The following is an 8,831-nucleotide window of genomic DNA, read 5'->3' on the forward strand; positions in this document are numbered from 1 at the left end:
TAAGGAGTGGGGTATATTTCCATACAGTTTTCCTTATGCATATAATTCGATATTTCCCTAGAGAAGGGGCCCCCCCAAGTCTTGTTATGGTAAAGAAAGAAAGCCCACTTTTATTTTTCCAGATGTTTCTCATCTGAGGGTCTGGATATTCTGCCACGTAGGCTGTTTTTACACACAGGCATATATTTTTATAATGGAAGAATAACTGGATATATAAATGGCTAGATTCGTCTTGATTATGCTTGATTAATTCATACTTTGATTAATAAAAATCTTCGACATGGCAGAATCTTATCTTTGATAAAGAATATCTCTTTGGTTTTGAGACTTTAGTCTTTGCAACTTCATCTGCCAATGCATGCATCAAAAACACGACTGGCACTGACAAATAACGTTAATTAAATCTTACCTGAAGTCACAGTGAGGTTCCAAAAGCCAGACGCCATACACGCTTGCAGATATTCACATTCAAGAGACATTTGCACGCACATCATATTTTATATATGAAGCTCTCTGGGGTGAGCTCATTATCATGCGAACCAATCAGAGCCGTTCAATGGCTCTGGAACCAATCAGGTTTAGTCAGTGTATTGTTTGAATTAAAACACAAGTAAACGCAAGTTTTTTTTTTGTTTTTTTTTCATATATGATGTTGAAATCCTTGTGGGAATTTCAGAAATATATATTAGAAAATAAAGGCTTAAGTATATTTTTAATACATTTAATACTACGTCTTTTTCACCTGGGAAAGGGCCAAGCTAGCACACAAAACTGACAATGTACACGATACAGCACGAGACCAAACACAACGTCAGCATGCGTGGAGTACAGTATGATAAATATTGCTGTTTAACCGACCGAACGTTTGCTGATGACAGCGCCATATTCGCAAACAGCAATGCTGAAGCTACAAATATACTACACACTATTGTTTGCATCACCCATTCATATGGCTTGAAAATCAATGCAGAAAAAAAAGTGATGGCAACAGATGGCTTGTCTACCTCAAGGGCACCCAGATAGAACAGGTCCAGTAATTCAAATACACATACTTTCTACAGTTCTGCTCTGAATGACAAGGGCTATGTTAACAATAATGACATAAGTGGCAGCTTAAGTGGCAGTGTTGAAGTAGATTTTCATCTTGCCAATAAGGATTTTAATAACTGCATGAAATAATACAAAATACTACAGCAAAATACCACTAGAATTATCCAGATGAATTAGGCCAATCTCAGAGTGCAATATCATTTTTTTCCCCCAGCAGGACAAACAAAATAATCCTGCGAAAAGTCTTTGTTACGTATGTAACCCTGAAGGAGAGAACGGAGACATTACTTCAGAACATTACACAGTTACTCACCTGAGAGCCCAATCACCTTCGAGTGTAACAAAATGAGACACTGTATATTGGCGTGCGAGATTTGCATCTCGCACCCCGCCCCACAGAGCACTGGGAGAGCATACCCCTGTAAGGGCAGGGGTGTCAAGTACTTGAGTATTTTTACTTGATTACTGTACTAAAGTTCTATTTTTCGGGGATTTGTACTTTACTTGAGTACAATTAAAAATTAATACTTGCACTTTTACTTAATTACATTTTTAAATAAAAAAGGTAATTTTTACTCCTTACAATTTAATTTACACTCAAAAAGTACTAATTTTTGCTGATAATTGTCCTCTATCTTCCCTTACTACTAACAAACCAATTGAATTGAGCTGATGCCCAGTTTAATTTAAATGTCATTTATTCTGCCAATGAGATTTGTTTTATCATACAATGTAATTGGCCAGACATGTTCATTGGTCCTTTGGAAGTGACATTATGTCACATCAGTTACCAGAATGCACAGCACCTTGACTTGGACCTGAGAGAAATTATAACAATCAGTGGAAGAAAATGGAGGAACATGATTCAGCAGTGAGTACAGTCCAAAATCAAGAGCACCCGTGGCCATACCTTAGCAAATTATTCTCTTTTAGTGGTATAAGTAAGGATTCATACAAGATGAAATGTATCTTTTGTCTCCCACTCAACAAGGAAATATCGGCTTTCAAAAGTTTGCCATCAAATTTAAAGAAGCATATTGAGGTACGTTAGAATTTTGGTTTACTGCTACTTTTTTTTTTTTTTTGCACGTGTTTACCTTGAGCGCTTATCTGTGTAGTATGTTAACTAATGCATGTGATTGACAATATAAGGCTTATGTAATAAAATTCTAGGAATGCATATGTAATTGTCTTTAAATTATTTGTCAAATGATGGTAATTGTCTGCAATCTGTGGCAGTTGTTGAGAGTTTTGGTAAGCAGATCCATGGCAACTTTGGCACCTCTAACTGTATTGCTTTTAATCGTCATTATTTTCCCGCATTCTCATTTTGGGGGAATTCATGCGCAAGAAAAGATGAAAACAAAATGCATTTTTGCAAGATCTGGATTACCGAAAATCACATTGTATTTAATGCAAAACTAATGCGACTAACTCATTAAAAATTATTATCAAATCAATCCACCCTGTCATGTCAGCCTTACAGTCCTGTTTTTATCAATGAGGAAAATAAATTAATGTTCAATGGTCACTAAATGCCATTGAATCTCTGAAATCAACAAGTGTTTAATATTACAAAGTGTGCAGTTGACTGACAATGGCTCAGTTTTATTAATACTTTTATCAGATAAGTGCATACTTTTATGCATAAGTGTAATTAAGTTACATTTATATTGCATAGCAGTATAAAGACTTGTATTTTTATATTTGTTTGTTTATTTATTTGTTTGTTTTGTTTTACAGAGAATGCACCCAAATTACCTCAAAAACTACTCTAAGGTTGTGTTCACACTTGTCATGTTTGGTTCGATTAAAACGAACTCTGGTGCGATTGCTCTGTTAGTGCAGTTCGTTTGAGTAAGTGTGAACCTGCCATCCGAACAAGCGGGCCGAGACCACTAAAAAGATGGGTCTCAGTCCGCTTCCAAACGAACTCTGGTGCGGTTCGAATGAAATATGTATGCAACACAGACCAAATACTTCTAAACGAACCAAAAACAGGAAGTAATTAAAAGCTGGGACGCTATGCGACATGATTTGACGATGTGGAACAAGCAGTCTATCCCAAACAAAAGGAGCAGAGGGCAAACGTGGAGCAACGAGGAGGTAAATTGCCTTTTATTAGCGCTTCGTGAGTTCGCAGGTGGTGAAAATAAGTACACACAAATGAGCCTGCTTAGTCCAGCAGATGGCATTAGGTGTATTCGACTTAAAGTGGTGCTAAGCAGACCGATCAGTGAATGGGTACTTTGATGTCATACACCGATCGGTCTGCGCAGGTCTGCTTTTCGGTATCTTTAGGTGCGCTGTCAAAAATGCCAGTGTGAACGTTAAGCGGACCAGGACCAAATGTATCGTTCCCTTTCATGGGAACTTCGAACTGCGTCCTCTAGGGGTTGCTGCTCAGCGGCCTATACGAAGGTCCAGGTCTGTGCCCGAACAACCCAAGGGGTCCTGGCCCGTCTTGGTTTGAGGATCAGAGACGGGCACAGAAGGTTAGTGTCGCGGCTCGCGCTCCTCCCCCACCCGCGGGTAGGGGTAGGCCAGAGGCTTCTTCGGACGGGCTCCAACGCGGGAACCATGGTGTGTGAGTACGATCAATTTCTAAATAAATATATATATATATATATATGTGTGTGTGTGTGTGTATTTAATGCTTGTATTTGAGCTTGCCTCTCCCGTTTGGCTCAGTACTTCCGGGTATCTGTGAGCAGATGCTTAGAAAACTCTTAAATCCATACTAAGGTAAGTGAACACGTTAAGCTTTGCGCACTTTCTAAAAATCCACATAAGTGGTAATAACCTGAGACGTTTTCTTTTTTGGTCAGGACCAAATGAACCAAGAGAACCGAACTACAAGTGTGAACACACCCTAAATTGACAGCACAGAAGAGAAAGATCGGGACCTCCACCCATGCTTCCAGCAGTAAGCAACTGAAAGTTGACTCCGTTTTCCCAGTCAAACATATGTTTCCAGTCACTGTGAACAAAGGACTTCATCCTTTCAGCACTGTTGAGCTGCCATAATTTAAAGAGCTGATTAGTACATTGCAGCCTGGCAGTTCTGTCATTACAAGGCCGACTTGTTACGCTCCAAGATAGCTGAAGCTACTCTGAAAATGAAACAGAAAGTGACTGCTGCCATGAGTGAAGCTGAATGGATTGCAACCACAGTGGATTTCTGGACTGCACATAGAAAGTCATTCATTGGTGTAACTGCTCACTGGATAAACCCTGATATAGCCAGTGCTATAAATGATATCCACTCAGAGTATGAAATACATGACCAGGTTGTCTGCACAACCACAGACAGTGGTTCCAACTTCCTGAAGACTGAGGCAAGCAAGTGTGAAGGTGATGACAACACTGATTCTGAAGGCTGTGATGAGGGAAGTGACGGTGTGGAATTCCAAGATGCCTCTCTACTCCTGGACCAAGATGATGACTTCGAATTCCAGCTACCAAAACATAAAAAGTGTGACTGCCACATACTTAACCTAGTCTCAAGTGTCGATGCCCAAAAAGCTCTCTCAAATGAGCACTACAAGAAAATCTACAGATCGGCCTTTGCCAAGTGCCAAGCTTTATGGAATAAAAGCAGCAGATCGACTCTAGCAGCTGAAGCTGTTGAAGCAGAAAGCAGACTTCTGCTTAAGTAAAACCATAGATTTTACAACTTTGAGTAGCATGTTGCATATTGCCATTAGGCAAATCTTGTAGTTTGAAAGTTAAATACAATTAAATAAAAACAGTTCTAAAGCTGTTTATATTTAATATACAGATACAACTTTGTATGTTACTTCATTCACTTCATATTGTGAAAGATTAAATGCATAAACAAGAATCTCTAGTTTTCATCATTGCTGTTACTTTTACTTTTTCAATACTAAAGTATAATTTTAATGTGGTACTTTTTTTTACTTTTACTCGAGTATGTTTCTGACCAGATACTCGTACTTTTAACTGAGTAAAAGTTTCACTCAGTATTTGTACTTTCACTTGAGTAACATTTTTTTTGTACTTTTTACACCTCTGCGTAAGGGAACTCTACATAGATCACATCTTGCATGGAGGAGGTATTATGTGGAAATTACACACATGGACCGGCCAATCAGGGCAGTGCTACATATGGAAAGTCTCTGTGGCAGACTCAGCCTATCTTGGGTGAAATCACTACCGAGCAGAGAAGGCACAGCAGCTCTGCCAGGCAAAGACACATGCTCACCGTGAGGGAGGCTGTACCATGGAGGAATACACAAGTGGGATCACCCATAGGGGGAATCACAACACACGGGCACCCTTAGCCTAGCACAGGGTGGCCATTGGATGCAGGGCAGAGACGGCCTTTCAAGCAGTACTGCAAGCCTTAGCAGCCAGAGCTGCTGTTATCTTACAGATGCTGGACGGGACCTGCAGACGACACCACCAGGTGGCAGCACTTTGAAGGCATACACCGCAACTGCAAACTCCACTTGGGGAATCCCCACAAAACCCCTGACCACCCCACCATCAAGGGTACTGAGAGAGGAAAATCTTTTGAGGCAGATACTGACACTAATTTGCCTCAAATTAGGCAATTGCCGCATCGCACAGTGTCCCCAGAAACCAATCTACCAGCTGTGATCACTCAGAGCGAGTCTGCGCAGTGGCCCGGGCAAGCATGGCTTCCAACTCTGAATCCGATTCAGCAGAAGCGGGGAGCTCAGCGTCATCTTCATATTCTGAGCATAACAGTCCTCTCTCCAATGCAGCGATCGACATCTGATCCTCATCTAGAATGCCAAATGACGCTATGGGTTGCCGTGACGACCTGCATTGTCAGCTGGCGGCTTGACGGCACACAACGCACTGAGAAGCGAGAGGTCCATGGGGAATTTGCCGGTGGAAGGTTCTCGTGTGAACATCGGTCTCCCAAGGTGACAACAGGAAGGTGACTCAGCCTTTGCGATGCAAATCTCGCACGCCAATATACATTGGTTCATTTTGTTACACTCAAAGGTGATTGGGCTCTCAGGCGAGATCCCAATTCGTCAGTTGTTCTGATGTAATGTCGAACGACCTGTTTCCTATGGAAGCATATGGGTAGCAATATTAATTTTGAAATGTAATATGCAAAATGGCAATGCAGTATGTAAAATGGCAATGTATTTCTGCATTTAAATTTACATTTTCCCATACATATGTGCAAAGTTTAGTGCAAAATGAAAATTCCTTCATATAATTTACATTTGCCATTTCCTACACTAGTTTTTATATGTAAATGTAATACATATTTTAACGCTTTATAAATTGCAAAATTAAAATTAAAATGTATTCCCCAAATTGATTAGATATGTTTAACATGTCCAAGCAAAATTTCATTTTCATTAAGTACCTCATGATGAATGTAGTTTAAGACAAAGTGGATTTGAAAATGCATTCCCGAGCCGATCACGCCCCAAGCCTGTCAATCATTACATCAAGATGGGGCTCACAATAGGTCACCATTAACCAAACGCATTTCGCCTGCCTCAACATCGCTCACTGGATGCGCTCCAGTCCATTTTTTTTATGCCCTTCACTCGCAAACTTCCCTCTGTCTCCTTCACTCGGATGTACGTCATTGATTACATTGCACGAGTGCCCACTACTGGCGGAACCCTTGGAATGGGCTGAACTGGAACGTCCTAAGCCCTCGATCACTTAGAATCTGCGAGTTGGTTTATTGTTTACATTTTTCCCCTTACGAATTTGATTAGTGCAGCATTCTACATGAATATAGGTATGTTTGGGCTGTTATAAATGTATAAAAAAATAAATTGATATATTATAGAGTTATTTGGGGTGGGGATAAATTAAATGCGATCTGCGGTGATGTCATAATCGTGTTGCCTTGTGGTCTGTGGAGTGGCCTGAAGTGTGCATATGAAGCAGACTCACTCCCTTAGTCAAAATCGAGGGGCCGAGGATCTGTCCATATAAACTTCCCTCGTTCACTTCACAAAGTGGAACACACTTCAAAATGGCAGCGGGGATTCCCCCGAGGGGAAGTACTGAGGAAAGTTTGCGAGTGCATGTCTAAAAGTGGAGTGGAACGCAGCCACTGTTTGCATGACGATGAATGCACATAAGCAAACAGACAGTGCAATTCTACACTTATTTACCTATTTGCAGTGGTGGGCCGTCTATAAAAAATAAAATTGTGTGAAAAATATTTTTGATTATTCAGGTATCATTTTCAGTTGTGTAATGTCCACAAAATTGCCTATGATTAGTTTCGTTGAGGTTGAACTGGAATATCCTACATAAAAAAAAAAAGTCTGCGGCCAGCACTACAGATAGTGCTACCCTTTTGTTGAAAGACATCACATCTGATTTGTAACGAGCATTAGTGACAGAGTTATCAGCCAATCAAATTTTGATGTTCAATGACAGCACGGCCTGTGGGTCTAGTGACGTGCCCAGTGCTACCCCCAGCATTAGTCTGGAATTTCCAAGGTAGGAAAGTGAAATTCAACGAAAATAAAATGATAGCCGCATTCGCTGGCGCCTATACACCTGATATTGTTGTCGATTACTAAAAACGCCTTTTTCAAGGCACTCTTTTGCAGACAAAACATAAATAACTGAGAAAGGAAGACCTACACCCAAACTGGATTTGCTAACAAAGGCCAGCAAAGATTTTGTGTGCCATTTCAAAGATTGCAACTATGAGAGCTATGAATAGCTAACAGCTAGCACCGAGCACAACAAGTTATTTTGTTGGCTGTGTTTACTTTTTAATGCGAGTATAGGGACATGGAATGACAGACGCACGGATCTATTTACAAGTGACAGGTGAGTGCTTTATTATTTGACTAGTATTGTGTCATGTACTTTGTTATAGAAGTGTACGTGGTGCGTTGGTTATAGTGTGGTGTGTGGATGTCCAGCATTTGTACAGTTTTGCTGCTGTGGGCGCATCGTCATTTTAAAATGATGTGAATGTGCATAGTGACCCGTGTATTGGCGGATTACTTTCACTGATCCATGTAGGGAAATTTACTCTGCATTGTAGGAAAATTTACTCTGCATTTAACCCACCCTAATCTAGCCTACTGTTGAAATTGTTGATCAGCTGTCATTGTTGTTGAGAGCCTGTGTGCAGCATAATATGCGCATTATATGCATATGGCTGCGTTAGCTGTAACAGAGATGTGTAAGATGTGTGTATGTAGTTTACAGTTGCTTACTGAAGGCCCTGACTGGAACCCCACGGTACGCCACTGCCTATTTGCCACCTTACCTTATAGGTCCTCTCATTTAATCCATAATGGAGCACGTGTCCCGTAGCACATTGTGCCTTCCTCAACATCTCTCACTGTTTGCGCGCCGATTGATGCACGTAAGTAAATAGCACAATTCTTCACTTATTTAACACCTTACCTTATATTTTATTCCTCTCTTTTAATCCATTATGGAGCGCACATCCCATGGTAGAAGCATCACGCCTGCCTCCATATCTCCCACTGTTTACAGCCAACGGACACTGCGATTGATGCACGTGATTTTAAATATTAAGTTAACCCTCTAAGCGCCAAAGTCGCAAAATTGCGACAAGATGTTATACTTAATAGAATAGACTGTAGTTCCTAATATGGTGTAATATCTCATTTGTATTCCCTACCACTAGATGGCAGACATGTAGTACTTCGATTCTAGACCAAAAATACGTCACGTTCCTCTTCAAAGTGTTCGAGGAAATAGCAGAGCAAGTGAGCTATCGTGTCATTGATGCGGAAGCAGTTCAGTTCATAGCGTGC

Source organism: Sinocyclocheilus anshuiensis, unplaced genomic scaffold, assembly GCF_001515605.1.
Source record: "Sinocyclocheilus anshuiensis isolate Anshui unplaced genomic scaffold, SAMN03320099.WGS_v1.1 scaffold24, whole genome shotgun sequence".
Taxonomy (NCBI): domain Eukaryota; kingdom Metazoa; phylum Chordata; class Actinopteri; order Cypriniformes; family Cyprinidae; genus Sinocyclocheilus; species Sinocyclocheilus anshuiensis.